Below are 22,043 nucleotides of genomic sequence, written 5' to 3'. Positions count from 1 at the left end.
AATATGCTATCTAGGTTGGTCATAACTTTCCTTCCAAGGAGTAAGCGTCTTTTAATTTCATGGCTGCAGTCACTGTCTGCAGTGATTTTGGAGCCCCCAAAAATAGTCTGACATTGTTTCCACTGTTTCCCCATCTATTTCCCATGAAGTGAAGGGACCAGATGCCATGATCTTAGTTTTCTGAATGTTGAGCTTTAAGCCAACTTTTTCACTCTCCTCTTTCACTTTCATCAAGAGGCTTTTTAGTTCCTCTTCACTTTCTGCCATAAGGGTGGTGTCATCTGCATATCTGAGGTTATTGATATTTCTCCCGGCAATCTTGATTCCAGCTTGTGCTTCTTCCAGCCCAGTGTTTTAGGTGCTTCTAAAGATGATAAATTCACTTTTAAAAATAATTTTATCTACTTTTGCCACCATTAGGCCTTGTTAACTCTCTGGGCTCTTAAAATGCCATTCACCAAAAATAGCAAAATTTATGACAGGTTCAAGAAATTGAATTTTTTTTTTAATTAATTAGTTTTCAAGTTTTTAATCATACATATTATTGCCAAGAAGTCTAATCCTCCAATTGACAAAGTTAATTTTGTAGGTTTAGGGTTTGATCCAGATCATGGATCAAATGCTACATTGCAGCACATTATCCCTTAATAAATGGTTATTTTCGCCCAACAGAAGCTCCTAAAAAAAGTTATATTCTACTTTAAACATCTGAATTCTTTTAGAAATCTTTTCAAAACTGAAAAATTCAATTTATCATCCATATGAACTGTATAAAAGGAGCATTTAATCCTTTAAGTGGCATCTTTACCTCCTGAGAGGAAATGGCTTTTCTCAGCTTTATGTTATCCACAGGGAGAATGCTGCCACCATGTAAGGTGGCTCTGTGTGGGCAGGGGGTGGTAGGTGATGATTGAACCCAAGAAATGAAAGAAAGGAAAGTATACGGGGGCACGGGCTAAGTCATGTGAATTCTGCCCTCTGATACTCAATCAAATGTCAGATAATGGCCCTATTATTTCCCCACATTTATATGCTGTTTTTATGGCTCTCATTTCTTTCCTGTAATATTGAAGCAGATTCACAGAACTTCCTGGGGTGTTGCAAATGGAACCTGAACAGTGGCAGAACTGTTCTAATAAGAGCAGAAAAAGAATGAGGAGGAGAGTTGAAAAGAAAATTTACTCCTGGTTAACGGCATGTTAGTCTTTGAAGACTGTTTTAAAGTAAGAGATTAAGACTGTAGTAACCATGACTTGCCATATTATTTTATCAATATATCAGAACTTATGTTAAGGTTAAATCTATAATTGGACCACCTGGACTATAATGGTGAGGAGTCTTGATTGTGAGTGTGTGTTTGACAGCTTAATTCTTTTCAGAAATTTTCAAATAGAAAGATTTAGGATTCCTTGAGGCACAGAAAGGCTGTGGATTAAGCCTGCCAGGGCAAGAATTTCTTATCTTGGCTTTGCATCTGTCTTGCTTAATCTCACTTTGCTTCTTTGTGCTCATTTGTAAAATGTGAATTGAACAATTAATTTACTTCCCCAAGTTACATCTATGGAACCAGGAAAAATGGTTGTAGAACATTTTGAAAATATAAAGACCTGTGTAAATGTCAGATTATAAAGATGAGCCAGCTAGCCCAATTATCCATTACAACAATTCCCACTCTTTGATTAACCAGATAAAAACTAGTTTTTTTTTTTTTCTTAACATCCTTAAAAAATCAGCAACTTGCTTGGGTAGACTGTCACATTGAATTTTAATGCCAAAGGTGGTACATCTTCTTGATTATATTTTAGCTGATACATACTATGAATTATATTATAAAGCATAGTTTCATTTAAATTACAGGTTCTGAATTGAGATTTAATTTTTATTTGGGTCTTACGTCTATGTACTATTGTATGCTATATTTTGCCTCTATTTGGTGATTAGAATAGAACTCAGGTCAAAGTTTAATTTTTGTTTTGTTCTGTTTGTTTTAATAATGACAAACTTAAATCACTTTAGGAATGAAATTTTTCCAATAATATTGTGGGATGACTTTCATATCATTCTAGGTAATTATGTCATTTTAGGGAAAGGAATATATTTGTTCTTTGCCCTCTTTTCTACCCAAAACAAATTTGTTTGCTAAATTTGATGGACATGTAGAATAGAGGTCATGCCACATAATTTGAATTTATAACTTATCCTATTTTTTTAACAAAAAATTCAAATACAATTGGATAGTAAATGGTTAAAGAAAACATTAACCTTCCAGGGTCATAGAGTGGAAACAATGGATCAACTTTCTAAATAGACATTGGTGAATGAAAATTCAACTAAAGTCCAGATAAATCTCTATTGATAGAAAAGTTATTCAAGATGTTTTTAAAGCCTATTTTAAAATAATCAATAGCCTTAAATTGTTTACAGTTAGAGTGAAATCATTGATAATATGCTATACCTTGTAAATCTATATCCAAGGGCCCAGCCACCTTCAAATTCATATATCTATAAGTACGTGATAAGCAAGTCATGCCGTTGGGTTTAAATGGTCAACTCTCTAGACAGTGGTTTCTACTGCAGGTTCTCCTGAGGAGAGAGACATATTGGGATGTATTCTACCTGTATTTCATGTATTCATGTATTTCTACCTGTGTATGAGTCGGAATTGTTGTAATCTATGACTGCAAAGCCTGTGGTTGTACAAGGGCACTGGGCACTTCAAACAGAAAGTGAAAAAAAAAAGACTTTAATGCCTTAAATGCTTCAATCTTTTGCTATGAAGTCAATGCTGAGTAGATAGCTATAGCAAGTTAAAAAATGAATAGACTTGTTGAAAAGTAATGGTGGATACATTTTATACATTTGCAAAGCCTACATAATGTACAGTAAGTCTCCTATATACAAATGAGTTTCATTCTGAGAGCATGTTCGTAAGTCCAACAAAGTTAGCCAAGGTACCCAGCTAAAACAATTGGCTATATTCTGCTGCTTTTATGCTTTCTTCTGGACATTTTGGGTTTGAAATAAAAATCCTGTACTACTGTACTCTATAAAGAACTGTAAAATACACAAAATGCAACAAATTATAAAGGATGCATGCATATGACAATGTATACCTGACATATGAACTAACTTAGATGTTTGGACAAGTGAATTTATTCATATCTTTGAAAGTTTGCAACTTGAAGATTCATGTGTAGGGGTCTTACTGTAAGCTCTGGGCTTTAGTTAATAATAGTAGACAATATTGGCTCATTAATTCTAGCAAGTGTTCCACACTTATACAAGATGTTGACGTAGGGAAACCTGGTGTGTGTGTGTGTGTGTGTGTGTGTGTGTGTGTGTTTGTGTGTGTTTGTGTGTTTATGAAGGTGGGGAAGTATATAAGAGCTCTCTATATATTTTATTTTTCTGCAACCCTAAAATTGCTCTAAAATAGCTAGTTAAATATTAATGGAAAATAATCTTTAAAAAGAAAATTATACACGACCGTCATGGATTCTTCCTTTTTTGTAATATATTTTAAATTCTTTCCATTATATTATTAACAAAAACCTTTGGGATGTGCTGAAATCTTATTAATTCATATATCTTATGGTTGTCCCAACCAAAAACATGATAACTTTACCATATTAAAAAATTAATAAAGATAAATTTTTAAAAATATATGTGGTAAAAGACCTAATTTAAATTACCCTGCCCTGGAAAAGAGGGAAAAGGCCAGTCACTCGCCTATGAGATTAGAGTGCTGACAGGGCATCATGATTTAATGCTGAATCATCATGTAATTTGTTAATAGCAAATAAAATCTTACATATAACATATCAAAAAAAAACCCCTCATCTTTTTCCATGCTTTACATGGGAATGTAATAAAATTATTTAAAAATTAATATTATGAAAACACAATTAAATTAACTGATTTCACCTCCTGATGGAAGACTTAAGTACAAGTATTCACTTCTCATCTCTCTTTGGATACCATGTAAATAAAAGTGCAAAAATAGTAAAAATTAATTCACAGCCAAAAATGGATGTGAGTATGTTTACAGATGAAACAAGTAGGAAATAGTACTAGGTATATACTATATATACTATTGTTAATTCCATATTTATTTAAAACTTGTATCTGGGAGTCCAAATTAGTATATACAAACCTAATTTATTTGTAGGTTCCCTAATAATTTTACTAGTTCCCAATTTATAGTTTTTTTTAACAAATAAAAATATTTCAATTAGCTTAAACATAGCTTTGTGTACAAGTAAAAGAACATTTATGGTATGAATTATTATAAATGAATTTAGGAGTCAAAGGCATATGCATTTAAAATTCTGATACTGCTAATTTAACAATATCATATTTTTAAAAATCTAATGAAATATTCTATATGTTAACACATATGTATGATGAGTACATCCAGTTAAATTATGAGAGAAGCCACTGTTAGAACTGTGCAAAGTGCAAAGTCATATAGTTTTAAGTCAGTAAAAAGTATGTGAACAGTTATCACAAAACTTCACAGCAAAATGAAAAGATGATTTCATCATGATTTCCAAGCTGAAACCATTGTACTATTGTGATTCCACTTAGAAAGTTATGCTTCTTTAGAGAATCCGTTTTTTAGATACACAGGAGATGTTTCCAGCTTAATTCTATCTCTGAAGGTAACCTGAGTCTGACCCACAGTTGGTTTAGTTCATCTTATCATTCTTTCGCACTTGAGTACTTCTTTGTTGGTAATAAAATCTGATTGGAAATCATTTTCATGAAACACCAAATCCTAAATTCATTTCCTTCACATTTATTTCCTGTGGAATTGCAACAAAAAGCATAATTAAAAAAAAAAAAAGAGGTCTGCCTTCTGTGAGAAATTCCTCTAAGTAGCAGTTTTTGCTCTTGGGCTACAGATTTGCTTTTGTGGATCAGGTGGGTTCTCCCGCACATAGCATTTTGGTGGCTGTTTAGAGTAATGGCTAGTACAGTTACAGTCCACCAGTAACAGCAGGAAGCCCTGTGTTCTGTTGGGTCTGCTCTACAAAACTCTGAAGGCAAAAGGAGACTGATTATAACACATGCTTCCTAGGCGACACCATGGAGATGAAGTTGAAAGCCACCATCTGGATTCTTTAAGAGCTATTCTGAGGCATGCCTAATGATAGGAGCTCTGGTTATATACCCCATACTGTCTGGCAACAGCATAATAATTGTTTTTAATACATGGTATGCAGGTCCTACGGCTTTCTTCAAGTGAACTGTAAAGTTCTGCATTCTCTCACTTTATTAAAAAAACGTTGAGATTGCCTATATATTCCTGAAATAGTGACCCTGGAAAACACACATGGCCAAATAGTTAAACTAAACGACATGCTTGTTTTATATATTAATGCACTCTCCTCTATAAAAAAAAAAAAACCCAGCCTTTACATGGTTTTAAGTGAACTGTGAAAAGTTTATGCTGTTATTATCCAAGTGTTCTTTAATCCAAGGTTAGCCATTGTAATGTGAGAACAGGCGCCAGTGAGCCCTAAAAGGAAGCAGTAAGGTTCTGTCTGTGTAGCCGGGTGTTTGCCTGCCGTGTGCCTAATGTAGCCGTGTGAACTCATGCAGCTCAGGGGCCTGGGCTGGAATCAAACCTAAGAGGTCTTTGTGGAAAAAAATCTGAAACCGTTCTGGATTTGCTTGGAGTAGGACTCTCGGCTACTTGACTTACTCCATAATGTTTAATGGACCAAGTTCTCACCTGTCCTTTCAAGCTGAAGGCCTAGTCTGGGTGTGAAGTTGAAATTCAGTTTGAGCCCTAGTCCCAGATGAGCTTTGGAAAGCAGCAGAGCGAGAGAGGAATTTGTTTTACTGCGTGCACAGACACCGACGTCTAATTTTTTTTTAAAGTTAGCTTTTCAGGGATGGGATTTAAGCAATGGCATGTACTGAATACTGAGAAGAGCACAGCATGTTTCTGATCTTCTCTGAGAGCACAGGTGGGCTGCTAGAGGTTGAGACTTGAAAGCTCAGAATTTGAAGAATTTTATTCACTTATGACTATGATAGTCTGTGTTGTGGGGGGAGTTTCCAAGCCAAAAAAAAAAAGGAAAGAACCAGTAGTGGGTCCCCAGTGGCACCAAGGAATTGGGCCTTGCTGCTTCCTCTTGTCTACCCAATCTGTTCGTAGACTCTTAGACGTGCGTTTCAAGTTAAAGCCTTGCAGCACTTTCCAGATACACTATCTCTTTAAAATCATAAATCTGTCTTAAAATGTAGGGTTATCACTTTAGTTTTAAAGTTGAGGACAGTGAGACTTAACTGATGTACTCTGTATATACAGGGTATATTCAGAGTATACCTGGAGTTAGTGGCAGATCTAGAATGACTCCAGTCTGTGTGATGCCAAAGTTTACGCTTTGCTTTATCCACTAAGTTCTACCACCCCTAAACTGTCTATCTGCCTTGAACCAATGTGAATGATTGGGGTAATGAAGAAGAAAGCCAAACACATTATTTTGATTATTAATAATGTTCCAAACATGCACATAGTATAATTGCAGAATGAAAACTTTAAATTTCACTTTTAACTGGTGATGTAGTGCTCTCTGGATGGTGAAATCATCAGGGGTTTTCTTCTTTTTTTACTTTTCTATATATTTCTAAGTTTCATGTATTAAGGATGCATTTTTACTATTAAAAGAACACAAGTGATATATGAAAAATTTAAGTCATGCATAATAATTTTAAACTATCCCATGATTCCTCTGAAGAGTCACTGAAAGTTACAGTGTAGCTATCCTCCCTATTGTGTTCTTTTTATGAATTGTTTCTTATTCTTTGAAGTTTATGGATAGAATGAAATGATAAACTTTAATTAGAATAATGTTTTAACTGACAAAGAAGCCTAGTGGACTACAAATGGGATTTTCATAAAGGAATTATTCTGTAATCACCATGTTTCTTAGCATCTTCAAAGATTCTCAGTTGAGATCTAGCTCCAGCTGTCCTATGGCTCGAGTTGATCGGCTATCAGTCCTTTGGAGGTATTTGGTCCCTGGAGAATCTCAATGCCTTCTCATAGTTGAGAGAACAGGGTTTGGTCACACTGTGTGGCAGTAGGAGCATCACATGCTAGTGCTGAAGCTCAGTCCAAGCTTACGTAGAAGTGAGGAATGTATGAAAGGATCTGAAAGTGAAAGTCACTCAGTTGTGTCTGACTCTTTGCGACCCCATGAATCGCAGCACGCCAGGCCTCCCTGTCCATCACCAACCCTCGGAGTTTACCCACACTCATGTCCATTGCATTGGTGATGCCATTCAGCCATCTCATCCTCTTTCGTCCCCTTCTCCTCCTGTGCCCAATCCCTCCCAGCATCAGGGTCTTTTCAAATGAGTCAACTCTTCACATGAGGTGGCCAAAGTACTGGAGTTTCAGCTTCATCATCAGTCCTTCCAATGAACACCCAGGACTGATCTCCTTTAGGATGGACTGGTTGGATCTCCTTGCAGTCCAAGGGACTCTTAAGAGTCTTCTCTAACACCACAGTTCAAAAGCATCAATTCTTCGGCGCTCAGCTTTCTTCATAGTCCAACTCTCACATCCATACATGACCACTGGAAAAACCATAGCCTTGACTAGACGGACCTTTGTTGGCAAAGTAATGTCTCTGCTTTTTAATATGCTATCTAGGTCGGTCATAACTTTCCTTCCAAGGAGGAAGCATCTTTTAATTTCATGGCTGTAATCACCATCTGCAGTGATTTTGGAGCCCAAAAAAATAAAGCCTGACACTATTTCCACTGTTTCCCCATCTATTTCCCATGAGTCCATCGAATTCTCCAGGCCAGAATACTGCAGTGGGTAGCCTCTTCCTTTCCCAGGGGATCTTCCCAACCCAGGGATCAAACCCAGGTCTCCCACAATGCAGGCAGATTCATTACCAGCTTAGCCAGGAAAGACCACTGGAATGGGTAGCCTATACCTTCTCCAGAGAATCTTCCCAACCCAGGATCGAGCTGGGGTCTCCTGCATTGCAGGTGGATCCTTTATCAACTGAGCTATGAGGGAAGCCAAGGAATATATGATTACCTAACAATTGTTGTTGCACGGAAGAAATATCCTATGGGCATCAATATTCTACTGAATATTAAATTGACTGAGGATTTAGGATGGCTGAATTAGTAGTGGTCAAAATGATCACAGAAAACCAACTACTACAAGGCGTGTATGAAACTGCAAGGAATTTCAAGTACCCAGATGCCTGCCTCTACACCCCTTATGCATGCATGCTGAGTTTCTTCGGTCGTACCTGACTCTTTGCCACCCCATGGATTGTATCCTACCAGGTTCCTCTGTCCATGGGATTCTCCAGGCAAGAATACTGAAGTGGGTTGCCATTTCCTCCTCCAGGGGATCTTCCTGACCCAGGGATTGAACCAGCATCTCTTATGTCTCCTGCATTGGCAGGCAGATTTTTACCACTGCGCCACTTGGGAAGCCCCAGCCATAGCATAACTGTCTTTTATTAATTGTTACATTTATGGTCTACAGAGCTGGATTTCATCAGATAATTTCATTTTTGTTTATCTAGTATGAAATATTGCTTGGTTGCATTTTAGCTTTTTTAATAAATGTATCATCTACATGGAAATATGAAAGTTGTTTATTAAAATACAAGAAGACATTTTTCTCCAGAGGCTTACAATTCATATATCTACATCGGTAACAGTGCCAGACTGAGTAACATGATATTTATTAGTTTTAACATCGAGTAGGTTTTTCTTTTTTTCTCATATGTATTGTACCCTTTTAGTTTGACTTTTCGATTTATGAAACTTCTTCTAGACCTTGATGTGAAAATGCTTGTAAATTTTTTAAATATACTTGGTTTTCTTGAGCGTTGTTAATTTGAAACCATATTTATTTTTCTCTTAATTCTTTGACCTCTACCCACAGAAATGTGGACCTACCCTATTTGTTCTCTTCATGTTTCCCATCTTGCCTACTATCTTTGATGCAGTTTTTCTTCTGCTTTGCTGAAAACTAAACTTTCTCTTTCTATGCTCTCTCTCCAAATTATGGACTGCTTTTCTATGGAAAACAGCACTACTTTGAAAAATTACTTGATTGCTGCTGTTGCATCTCACTCTGATTATTTTTCAGTCATTAAATTTTGGTTTCTACTAAAGATATAGTCTTAACCTCTGGCTTCAACATGGAGTAAGTTAGTTTTCTCAGAGTGTCTGAAATACAGGTCAGAGTTGAGAGGTAGTAACTAAAAGCATGTGTGCTCTGTTGCTCAGCTGAGTCTGACTCTTTACGATCCTGTGGACGGTAGCCTGCAGGCTCCTCTGTTCATGAAGTTTTCCACATAAGAATACTGGAGTGGGTTGCCATTTCATACTCCAAGGAATTGTCCTCACCCAGGGATCAAACCCGTATCTCCTGCATTGGCAGGTGGATTCTTTACAGCTGTACCATCTGGGAAGCCCAGCAACTAAAAGACAGCTATTTAAATATATTTACCCTTTCAAACCTCCTCTTTCTGTATTTGAAATTGTGATCATTAACATCTTCCACTTACTGTCTTCGTTCTTCATCTATCTTATTATAATTTCAAGTACTCTTAAATTTTAGACTAAGTTATATTAAATTCCTGACATTTTAATATTTGCCTTTGTTTTCATCTCCTTTTCTAAATTTTATACATAGCTCTTTATATTCATTTCTTTGTTTCAGTCTGAAGACACAAATGGTTTATTTTCACAGTTTTTCCTCAATGTATTTAGTATTTTCCCTTGATTAATGAAAGAATCTTAACTAAACATCATTATTTAGTTTACAAGATAATCATGAAATGATTGATTAGATCACAAATAAATGGTCTTTGATTTTGTTGGTCAAATGTGTTTCCAATCATTTTGGTATGTTAATTTGTTGGGGTCTATTGTGTATGGAACATGTTTAAGAGCGGCAACAAAAATGGCAAAAATTTGTCTTTGCTGTAAAATAGCTGGACTGGTTGGGAACTCAGACAATTTTTTCGTGCTGGTCAGTGTAACACCTAAAGGACTTCCTGTTACTTAGTGAAGTTATTTTCTTTGGAATTTGATCCTGTCTATGGGTCCCCTTCTCTTCCCCTTTTAAGGTAATATGTGAGACACCAACTTGGATATATTATGCCCTTCAGAAGAGAATGACTCCTCATATAGTACAGTTAAACACAATGAGTGGCTCTTGTAGTTGGAGGGATCTTAGAAAGGGCTTTAAAGTCTGCTTTGGCTCAGAGCATGAATGCCTTTGAACTTTTCCATTTGTGCTTTATGCAATGTTAACTTTCTTTTCTTCTAGGTACTAGCTAACTTTAGATAATGTGCATCTATCATTTTCTCTTGCTTTTATTCCAATATGATTTAATTAATTTCAATTAAATATCAAGACAAAGACTCTCTTTACATGTACTTTAAACATTCTGTCTTCTCCCAGCACTGCTTGTCAGATGGGCAAATTCATCTATTTGTGTGGATCTGTCTTGGCTCATTTTTTAGTTCCTCTTCTATTTATCTTTTCATCTTGCATTTTTTTCCTGCTACTATTAATCTTGACATTTTCATTCATTTAGTGTTTTTTAAAATGTCTAGTTTTTGCCAAAGAAGTTTGATCTAGCTTTTGTAATGTCTCATTGAGACTTTTGTAATTCCATTTATACAAGATATTTTAGCTTTGGCCTTTAGTCATATTTAGCATTTAGAATGCAATGACTAGATTTACTTAGCTTTCTCCTCAAATTTCTCATTCTTAGGCTATTTATCAAAGGATTTTATTAGATACTGCTAAAACTTGGGCCAGCCCACTACTGTAATTGTTGACAGGAGTAAGATACAGGCTGATATACATTTTTCTTTTTAAGGAATTTTATTTCATCATTATTTATTCTTACTTAAAAAATCCTTTTGAATATTTTACCTCTTTCCTTTTTCAACATATGTAGTCTTATGTAAAGGGTAGTATATTTCTAGAAATGTCTTTACTTAAATTCACTTTGGTCCACTGATTCTTTATTGAGGAACATCTGTTGTATCTGTGTCAGACTCCTTGGTCTGACACTGAATATGGATTGTACAATATGCCACTTCCCCTATACGTTTCTGTATCATTTATTTTGTTTTGTCTCCCAGCAATCCAGATGAAATCAAGTTAGAATACTTATTTTTCCTAACCATGTCCTAATTTTGTACCTGCTTTCATCCTACAAACTTTCTTGCTCCCATTTAGACCTCCACTATCCTCTTTCTTTTCTATTATATCTACAATGTAAGGTCTGTGGGGCCAAGAAGAACAATGACGAAGTAAATGTCATGAGCTGGGAAACTTCTAGGAGGAAACACCAATGTCAGGCCACATTTACCCTTATTCAGGCTCTTTCAGCTATGCATGCTCATGGTCCCAGCGAACAGCGCCACGTTCTATGGGTGATTCAGATTCACACATACACTTTCCCCAAAATGTCCATATAATGACTTTCTATAGGCAAGCCTTTTTTTCCTTTGTTTATACTATTGTCTTGTACTATATGCCTTTTATAAAAAGAAATACTGCCTAGAGTAATGTTCCATACTGACTGAATGCCATCACAAATATAAATGATTTGAAGTATAGCCAATTTGAAGTACAGGATAGTGTTCTGAAAGAGAATCTGTAGTGATAATAGGAACCATGTAAACTTTGTGGAGACATTGGGACCCGAATGTGGAAATGTCAGGAAGGGTGTCCCACATAACAAATGATGTTTCAGAATATGACTCTGTCGTTCTTCCAGTGACAGTGCCAAAGAACAGCACTGGAGGAGCTAAAAGATGTGCCTACAAAAAGCCTCCATGAGTCCTTCCACCACAAGTTACTACCAACTAATCTAAAACTGCCCGTATGTCTGCACTTAAGCTGCTCTTTAAGAAATTCTAGAGCTTTCTCTAGTGACTCAGGCACTGGCTACAGCCACGGGAAGTAACAAAAAGGTTAAGCAAACCAAAAAGGCACAGTTTAATGAGCACTTTGTACTTTGATATCCTGGAGGCCATTCCTGCTGAGCCTGTGTTTGCACATTTCTTTTTTGTAGGCCATCCTCCCACACCACTAACTTGTGAAGGAACAAGGGTGTACATCACACACATTACTAGAATGTTACATCTTTGATTTCATTTTAATTCAATAGAGAGTTCCTAGAGAGTAGCTCAATAACTGCTTGAACTTGATTAAACCATGTCACTGGAAAAATTGTCTTTCTGTTGCCAATCATTTACCCATTAATCCAATATTTATTGACTACCTACTCAGAAAGTTTCCTTAAACTTAGTGGGCCCTTTGGATCTGTAAGTCTCTGTTTTATTGTTTCCTTAGGAAAATCTGGAAATCCTGGATTGAATCTGCATTTCTTTTTGTCTACATCCTTCAATTTCTCTCCTTTTCATCTCTTTATTTCCTTTAGAATAACATTCATATATATACTTAACGTAACTGATAGGGATTTTCCCCCAACTGCTATTCTGTTCACTAACTTTAATGGATTATAAATTTACCCCAGATTTTACTCTTTTTCATGTAAATCAAACCCTTGAATTGCACCTCATCGTGTTATTTTTTGTGTCCCTTTGTTCTTCATTTGAAAATTACCTGAGTTATTTATCTTTTTTTCATGGATTTCTGAAATCATAATTATTGCTAGTTGAACTTTGTCATAGATTTGGAAAAATATCCTGTGATTTTTTTTTATTTTAGTATTTCTTATAGACTCTGCGAGAAACTTACCTAATCCCAGTGCTTCCCAAAAGAATGGCAGGATGGAGTACTTAAGCTAGTGTGCTAACGGCTTGGGGTTTTCAGATCTAAACCTGAAGGAAAGGAAGGTGTGATCAATTTTACTTGAATCCCCTTGAATCAAACAGTCATTTCATTTAAAACCCAAAAAGTTGGACTGATATAGGCTTTTCTGTACTGAATATTGAATTATCTGATTCAGTTCTACTCCCAAGTGTTGTTCACAGATGGGGCAAGTTTGTAAAGTATTTGCTACAGGTAGAGAAGAAAGCAGTAAAGCAATGGGAAGTAAGGCTTTTGAAATCTTTTGCAAAATCACAATTAGAAGTATTTTATGTCTGTTGAATCTAATATTTTTAAAAATACTCTCTATTTTGCATGACAGGTGGTTAGTTTAATTTCTAAGTGATTCATTAATATTATAATTCTTAAAGGCTTCAGACAGCAACAGATCAGAAAGTTTTAAAAGATGAACAAACTGGGTCTTCACAAAAGGTAATTTGAGAAGCACTGACCTAAATAAGAAACAGAACACTCAGTGGTTAGCTTTTTATTCATGAATTCTGAACACTGTGCTCCTATGATAGTCCAGTCTTTAAATTTTGTTGTAGTTTCTAAATGATGATAGGATGAGAAGAGTTAATGAGAACAAGAGGAAGCAGACATAGCTCAGAATCAGAGCATGACAACAGACATGTAGATTTAGAAGAGAAATTGCAAGGGCTTGAGTAGCAGCCTTTTGTTGGGCAGTGGTGATCCTGCATTAAGGCGCCAATGGTGACTATTAGGGTTACATTTCCCTCCATAAAAGACATTTAGGGGTCATATTTGGTTAGTGCCCTTCAGATCTGGCCTTGAGGTTTAGATCAAAAATAAGCTTCTGAATCAGTCCCTACAGAAGGCACAGTCAGTGTGAATGGCTATCCTACTCCTAACAGGGACTTGGGCACATTGTTTAAAGTGGACAGTTTTTGTTTCTGGGGGTTTTCTCAGCTACTATTTATTTGCATATTTCCTGAGAAAAATACTTGAATATTTTATGAGGGGTCCTATGGGCCAGTTAATCTGCTTTCTTAGTTTCATAGGAAACCTTCCAAGGTAGCTTATAAAGGGCACCCCTTCATTTTCCTTTACTCACAAGGAAACAATTTGTACTTTTGTTGCTTTCTTCATGAACACATTCCGAGAGATATATTCATGTTTCAGAAAAGGACCTTTTCCTGAGAGAGATTTCTAGCTTGTAGACAGCTCTGTTAAGAGGAACTAATAATATATTGATTAATGGGAATTGAGCTTGAGGTTATTCTTTTTTTCCTCCTTCATCTACCATTTTACTCTGACACTTTGGGTCCTTGAGTATTGAATTTCTGCTTTGGAGCAAAATTCTACCATATAATAGTCATTTCAGTTATATTTATCTGACGTAGATAAGATACAAATCCTGTTGGATCATGATCTTTGTCATCCATAGTAATCCCCAGAATCAGCCAACTTCAGCAATAGATAACCTTCTCCCTTACGACTTAGTTTGAAAAATACTCTTTTTGCCTTTTACAAAAAAAAAAGTAAACCTTTTTAGAGTATAAATAAAACTTTCCCTGAAGACATACCAAGAGGAATAAAAATTTGCCAACTAAATGTTCTCTTAACCAGCTGACACTGGAGGTAGTGACAAGGCAATGTCATGAAAGGACTGAATCTGAAAACCCACCACTGGTGGAAGTTGATTGCCTTCCCTGTTCATACAATTTTCTGGGAAATGATATCCTATGTCTCTAATTTCATGCTAAGAGCTTTATAGTATACCTGCCATTTCTTGCTCCTAAACAAAGATGCAACTAAATATTAAGTAAGAAGCCAGTATAATTAAGTTTATTCTAATATTATGAATGTGTCAGATTTGCCAGTCTAATTTTTTAAACCAGTTTCTTGACAACTGAACCCTTTTTATTGGCATTTTAGATGTCCTGAGTATTTTCCCTCTTAGAGCAGCTATCCTTGCTGATACTCAAAACTGTCTACTTTTAACTCTTTACCTGACACTATAACATCAAACTATGTTTAACACAGTGGAAGGTGGGGCAAATATTCAACTTTTCTACAACTTTTCTAGATAATGCAACAAAAAAGGGATGAGTGATGAAAAGAAAGTCATGTGCTAAATTACAGGTAAATTCCCTCCAGGTTTAAAACTTTTTAGTCAATAATTGTAAATGTCTTCAAACGTAACAAAATTGAATGAAAAATAACTTCTGAAAGAACTTAACCTGATCACATTCTCACTTTGACATTACTCCCCAAAATGTTCCTATTTCCATAATATTTCCCAGTGACTCAGCAGTAAAAGAAATCCACCAGGAATGCAGAAACCGCAGGAGACATGGGTGTAATCCCTCGGTCCAGGAAGATACCCTGGAGGAGGAAATGGCAACCCACTCCAGTATTCTTGCCTAGGAAATCTCATGGACAGAGAAATCTGGCAGGCTACAGTCTGTGGGGTTGCAGAGAATCAGACATGACTGAAGCTACTTAGCATGCATACATGCATAGTGGATATTAAATTTAGATTTGTAATATATTTTCACTTATTTCAGCTCAGTATCTATGTAAATCTACATCTAACTCACATTCCAGCTAAAGAACATTGCTGTAAAGAAAGGAAGAAAAACTGAGGGTGACATTTTATAGTGTGATTGAAACAAATAGTTTTATTTCATCTTAAAGTGGGCCCCTTGGTTTTAAGGTCAATTTGTTATTTTTAAAATACTGAAACAGAATTCCTTCATGAATGAACAAACATGAACGCTATATGATTGGAAACTGAAAGAATGAAAGTATTGGTATTTGTGAAAACAGTCCCCTGGGATGTTTTAATATAAAAGGCTTGCTTGGTGCATGTGCTAGAGAGAAATCTTATTCAACCATTAGGGTTCCTTGGTAGTCATCATCTCTGTCACTATCTACCATCTCTGTACATTGACCTCAGTAATGGAAGCTGATGGGCAGCTTGCCCAAACCATTGAAAACAGCTGGCTCATATTTTGAAAGCTCAGCACTGACATTTCTGTGGCTGAGTAGAGCTTTCTAGGATGCTTGGGATCCCAGTGCCTTTCTTGTTCTGTCTTCTCAAAGTGCGTCCCTTAGGGCTGGCACCCTTTAGTCATCACCTGCTCACCACTACCACTGACAAGCTGGTATAGTTCAGCCCTAGGACATTTCTCAAGATTTGGCAAACTTTTCTAAAATGCAAGTCCCAGAACATTTTCTATTCCTATCTTCCCCAAAGGGAGGTCTTGTGAATTTGTAGCAGTCCGGTTTTACTAAGATTTCATTTTATCTCTTATTTAGAGCCATAGGTCACTATCTCACACCTTGAAGATGTGTCTGTATCTTCAAGAATGTACTTGTTTGTTAGGTTTTAGTTTAAAATCAGTTTAACATGTCTCTAGGTCTTTCCTTCTGCTCTCCAAGTCAGCGTGACCAAAGGCTCATTGTAATGTCAGCATATCATACCTTCTTAATGATAAGTTGCTAAGCAATTTAATTCATGCAAAATACATGATTTGTATTTTCTTCTGATTCAGACCACATCAGCATCTACCCTGTAGAGGTATTCAATATCTTTTGAATTAAGCACATGGATGGAAAACTCATCCTAACCTCACATTTCCATTTTGACAGTATATTTTATTTATTAAAAGAAAAAAATATATTTTCTTTTTTAAAATCTAAATGATTAGGATTTGACCAGATTAGTTTCTTATTGTAAAATGCATACATTAATACATTGAAAAGTGTTTTAACAATAGACATTTTATAAAATGTTTAAATCTAGAGAAGACTTTATGAATTAAAATTTAGATGAAATTGCACATTTTCTAATTGATTACAGTGTCCTGGACTCAAGGCTAATCCTCTTTTCTTAGCTAAATCAAACAAAAAGTTCATTAAAGTACAATGATTATTTTTTTCCATATTCTCCAAAAATAGTCAAAATACTAACTGCTGTGCTGTTCAGTCGCTAAAGATGTCTGACTCTTTGTGACCTCATGGACTATAGCACTCCAGGTTCCCCTGTCCTCCACTATCCATGTCCCAGAGTTTGCTCAAATTCATGTCCATTGAATCTGTCATGCCGTCTATCTTGTCCTCTGTTGCCCCTTCGTCCTTTTGCCTTCAATCTTTCCCAACATCAAGGTCTTTCTAATGAGTCAGCTCTTCGTGTCAGGTGGCAAAAATATTGGCGCTCCAGCATCAGTCCTTCCAGTGAATATTTAGGGTTAATTTCCTTTAGGATTGACTGATTTGATCTCTTTGCAGTCCAAGGAACGTCAAGAGTCTTCTCCAGCACCACAGTTTGAAAGCATCAGTTCTTCAGCACCCAGCTTTCTTTATGGTCCAACTCTCGCATCCATACATGATGGCTGGAAAAACCATAGCTTTGACTATATGGACATTTGTCAACCAAGTGATGTCTGTATTTTAATATACTATCTAGGTTTCTCATAGCTTTCCTTCCAAGAAGCAAGTGTCTTTTAATTTCAAGGCTGTAGTCACTGTCTGCAGTGATTTTGGAGCCCAAAGAATGAAAATCTGTCACTGCTTCTACCTTTTCCTTTTCTGTTTGCCATGAAGTGATGGATGGGACTGGATGCCATAATCCTAGTTTTTTTTTTTTTTAATATTGAGTTTCAAGTCAACTTTTTCATACTCTTCTTTCACCTTCAAGAGGCTCTTTAGTTCCTCTTCACTTTCTGCCATTGGAGTGGTATCATCTGCATATCTGACATTGCTGACATTTCTCCCAACAATCTTGATTCCAGGTTCTGATACCTCTAGCCTGGCATTCTGCATGTTGTATTTTACATACAAGTTAAATAAGCAGGGTGACAATATACAGCCTTGTCATATTGCTTTCCCAAATTTGAACCAGTCCATTGTTCCATGTCTGGTTCTAACTGTTGCTTTTTGACCTGCATAGAAGTTTCTTAGGAGGCAGGTAAGACGGTCTGGTATTCCCATCTCTAAAATTTTCCACAGTTTGTTGTGATCCACAAAGTTTACTTGCCTGGAAAATTTCATGAACAGAGGAACCTGGTGGGCTACAGTCCAAATGGTTGAAAAGAGTCAGACCCGACTGAGCGCACACACACACAGACACAGTCAAAGGCTTTAGTGAAGTCAATAAAGTAGATTTTTTTTTCCTGGAATTCTCTTGCTTTCTCCATGATCCAACAAATGCAGGCAATTTGAGCTCTGGTTCTTCTGCCTTTTCTAAACCCAGCTTGCACATCTGGAAGTTCTCAGTTCACATACTGCTGAAGCCTAGCTTGAGGGATTTGAAGCATAACCTTGCTAGTATGTAAAATAAGCACAACTGTATAGTTGTTTGAACATTCTTTGGCACTGTCTTTCTTTGGGATTGGAATGAAAACTGACTTTCTCAAGTCACTCACCTGTGGCCACTGCTGAGATTTTGAAATTTGCTGGCATATTGAGTGAAGCACTTTAATAGCATCATCTTTTAGGATTTTAAATAGCTCAGATGGAATTATGCCACCTCCACTAACTTTTTTCATAGTAATGCTTCCTAAGGCCCAGTTGACATCACACTGCAGTCTGTCTGGTTCTAAATGAGTGAGCTCACCATTGTGGTTATCCAGGGCATTAAGACCTTTCTTATATTTCTTCTGTGTATTCTTGCCACCTCATTTAATATCTTCTGCTTCTGTTAGGCCCTTAACTATTTTTGTCCTTTATCTTGCCCACCTTTGCATGAAATGTTCCCTTGATATCTCCAATTTGCTTGAAGAGATCTCTAATCTTTCCTGTTCTGTTGTTTTCCTACTAACTAAATAATATTAATTTTGTAAATGTAGCTTATTAAACCTCTATGATGTGAAAATAATCATTCATTTAAGAAAAGGTAGTTTAGAATTTCTGGTTACCAAAGAGGAAAAGATAGGGTATGAGGGTGGGGAGGCCCAGATGAGGAGTATTGGATTAACAGATAAAAGCTAAATGGCAACCCACTCCAGTATTCTTCCTGGGAAATCCCACAGACAGAGGAACCTTGTCGGCTATAGTCCATGGATTACAAGGGGTGGACACAACTTAGCCAGTAAACCACCACCACCACATAAAATGCATAAGCAATCATAAGCAATAAGGATTTACTGGGTAGTACAGGGACTTACAACCAGTATCTTGGAATGACCTATACTGGGATATAATCTGCAAAAAAGAAAAAAAAAAAAAAACAACTCAACCCCAAATCACTATACTGTATACCTGAAACTGGGCTTCCCTGGTGTCTCAGTGGTAAAGAATCTGCCTGCCAATGCAGGAGGTATGGGTTCGATCCCTGGGTCAGGAAGATCCCCAGGAGCAGGAAATGGCAACTCACCCCAGTATTCTTGCCTGAGAAATCCCATGGACAGAGAGCATTGGTGGGCTATAGTCCATGGCATTGCAAAAAAGTTGTATACAACTTGGAGACCAAACAACAATAGCAACATATCTGAAACATAACATTGTAAATCAACTACAATAAAGAAAGAGAGAAAGAAAAGACAGCTTATTAGTAGAATCCAACAAGTAGGATGAAGTTTTGATTGATTGGGTCACTGATGTTTAAGAAAATGACTTTATGATTTTTCACTTGTTTAGCTATATATCCTATTCACAAAGAACTACATGGGAAAATATACAATTGCAAGAGAATAAAATATCATGTTGATAGATTTTAGGTTGTAATTTTGAACATGAATTTTTTTTTCCCTATAGGAACTGAGCCATTTATAGTGTTTGGTTATTAGGAGAGCCTTGAGAATCTTACTTAATTTAAAAAGTACTTAAAATCACTTGAAGTGCAAGTAATAACACCACTCCCTAACTGTCACTTTTGACAGCAGTTTACCGTGAAACAGCCTGATTTTCACTAGAGCTCTTAGGAGCCAAAGCCATTGCAGAAACAGTGAGCTGAAAGATTCTCTTTCAGCCAATATTATTTGATAAGTGAGAAAACTGTAGGTTAGAGAGGTAAACTTTACTCAAGGGGGTGGTTAATAGAGACAAAAAGCTCAGTTGGCCAGCTTTCGGTCTAGATCTTTTGTGACTATATCACATGGCTAAGGACTACTTGAATTATTTATGATTTTTTTTTCTTTTTTTTGCACAATCTTCTGAGTGGTAAAAATCGTTATTTTTCCTGGAAATATACAAGACTGGAGTATATCAAAGCTCCATGATAATTAACAAATATTTATTAGGGAACATTTATTATTGCTTGTTACATGTCAGGTTTTGTGAAGGATAGAAAGGCATGTCAGACCCTCTCCTGCCCTGTCCAGTAGAGAATCATAGTCCTCAGATTTGAAAAAAATTAAGAATGCTGCCTAAAATACCCTCTATCTACTCCATATCAGTGGATGAAATTTTTGATCTCTATAATAATGTACACAACTAAGGCTAAAAGATGTTTTCAGTGTGATTTATTTTTCTTCCTTTTACATCCCTTTGATTATTTGGACCTGACTTTTAAAACAATGAAATTGTTTCTCTTTGTAATGAATGTCTCCTTTACACAGCTCTGTTGACCATTTTCTGAAATCTGGCAAAATAGTATAGATAAGCATACAGTAGTTGGGGACAATATTTTAAAGCAATCAAGAATATTTTGTCAATCATATTAGTTTATCTTTTTCCTTTTCATGCTTAATTGCTGCCTACTTTGCAATATATAAAAAATTTTAATTCCATTTAATTCCAATGGCAATCTGTCAGCTCCCTTCAGAGATTTCTCTTTAGTAGAAACAAACAACTAATAGGAATTCATTTGGAAATGTGAAACATAAAAGACTCAATGATATTCTCCTCCCAAAGCAAAACTGACTTTTGAACAGGGCCTCTGGGAAAAAAAAAATTTTTTTTAAATTCACAAAGTCTTCTCTTTCTAATTCTAGATAATCAGATTGGGATAATCCTTAGGATCATAATTAATGTCATACTAGCTTTAAAAAGGCATACACAAAGGATGAGAGTTATCTTTTAAGTTAACCACTTAAAATATTTTTCAAATTCTAGTAAGAGCAAGTGATAGTAAGATAAATCCTTATATTCAATATTAAAATTTTCACTTTAGTAATTTTCCTTTAGATACATTTATTCTCCCCTAATGACAACTATAAATTAATATTAACTTGAAAAACTTATTGCCTGTTTCTACAGACATCAGCTAACTTGTTCATATTAATTAGCTGACTGGTTTTTAATCATGCATAAGTGAGTTGTTTAAATTAACCATAATATGTTGAGAAAGAAAACCATATAATTAGGAGGCAAAATGAGATTCCTTTAAACCCAGTTGTCAGTTGACATAAAAAGTAAAAGATTATGATTGTTTTAATTTTATTATTAAAACCCGTGGAAGAACAGAACATACCCCTTTTAGCTGTTAGACTGTTTCTGTTAGGTCTCCACCAGGTCATCAAAACAGCCTGTTCCTCAAACAAGAGAGAGCAATTCCTTTGTAAGTCTTAGCAATGACCCTAAAGCAGGTGGTATCATGTCTAATGTTTGTAGATAGGTTAAGAAAGGTGTTTCTGTATGAAGTGGAATGGACAGACCCTGATTGCAATTGTGCAGATTTTTAGATGTAATGATTTAGGACTAGTGGACGCAGCTATGAGAGCGCTTTAAAATAAACCTTCAAGATGAAACTGTTGCTTGATAAACCCAGCTGAACAATCTGTTGTCCGCAAAGGGACTATTACTCTGATGAGGCCTACTGGAGTGGCTTAGGTAAATAGGTTGCCTGAAATTTCCTGAAATAAACAAAACAGTTATTTGTAATTTCATCTTTCTGGGACAGACATTAATATTATTAGAATTTGCATCAATAAACTTGAAGTTCTATTTTCTAATGCGTTGATTACTATCTAATAGTTGTCATCACTAATAAAGATTATCTAATAAGATCTATACCAGATATATATATGGAGACATGTTAACCAAATGAAAGACTATGAATAACTGCACATAGTGTTTGTTATGATTATACCTACAGATACAGATTTATTTATGGTTTGGGTGGAACAGTGTGGTCAAATTTTGAACAGATAAAAGAACTTAAAGTTTTTGCCACCCCCTTAGAATCTTTTAACCACTAGAAAATTTGAAATGAAGAATTATCCCTGCTGGTCACTTGAAAAGTGATTTTCTTCAGTCCAGGTAGAAAACCTGAAGTTCG

This window comes from Cervus canadensis, chromosome 4, assembly GCF_019320065.1.
Source record: "Cervus canadensis isolate Bull #8, Minnesota chromosome 4, ASM1932006v1, whole genome shotgun sequence".
Classification (NCBI taxonomy): domain Eukaryota; kingdom Metazoa; phylum Chordata; class Mammalia; order Artiodactyla; family Cervidae; genus Cervus; species Cervus canadensis.
Note: the sequence above shows the minus strand (reverse complement) of the source record.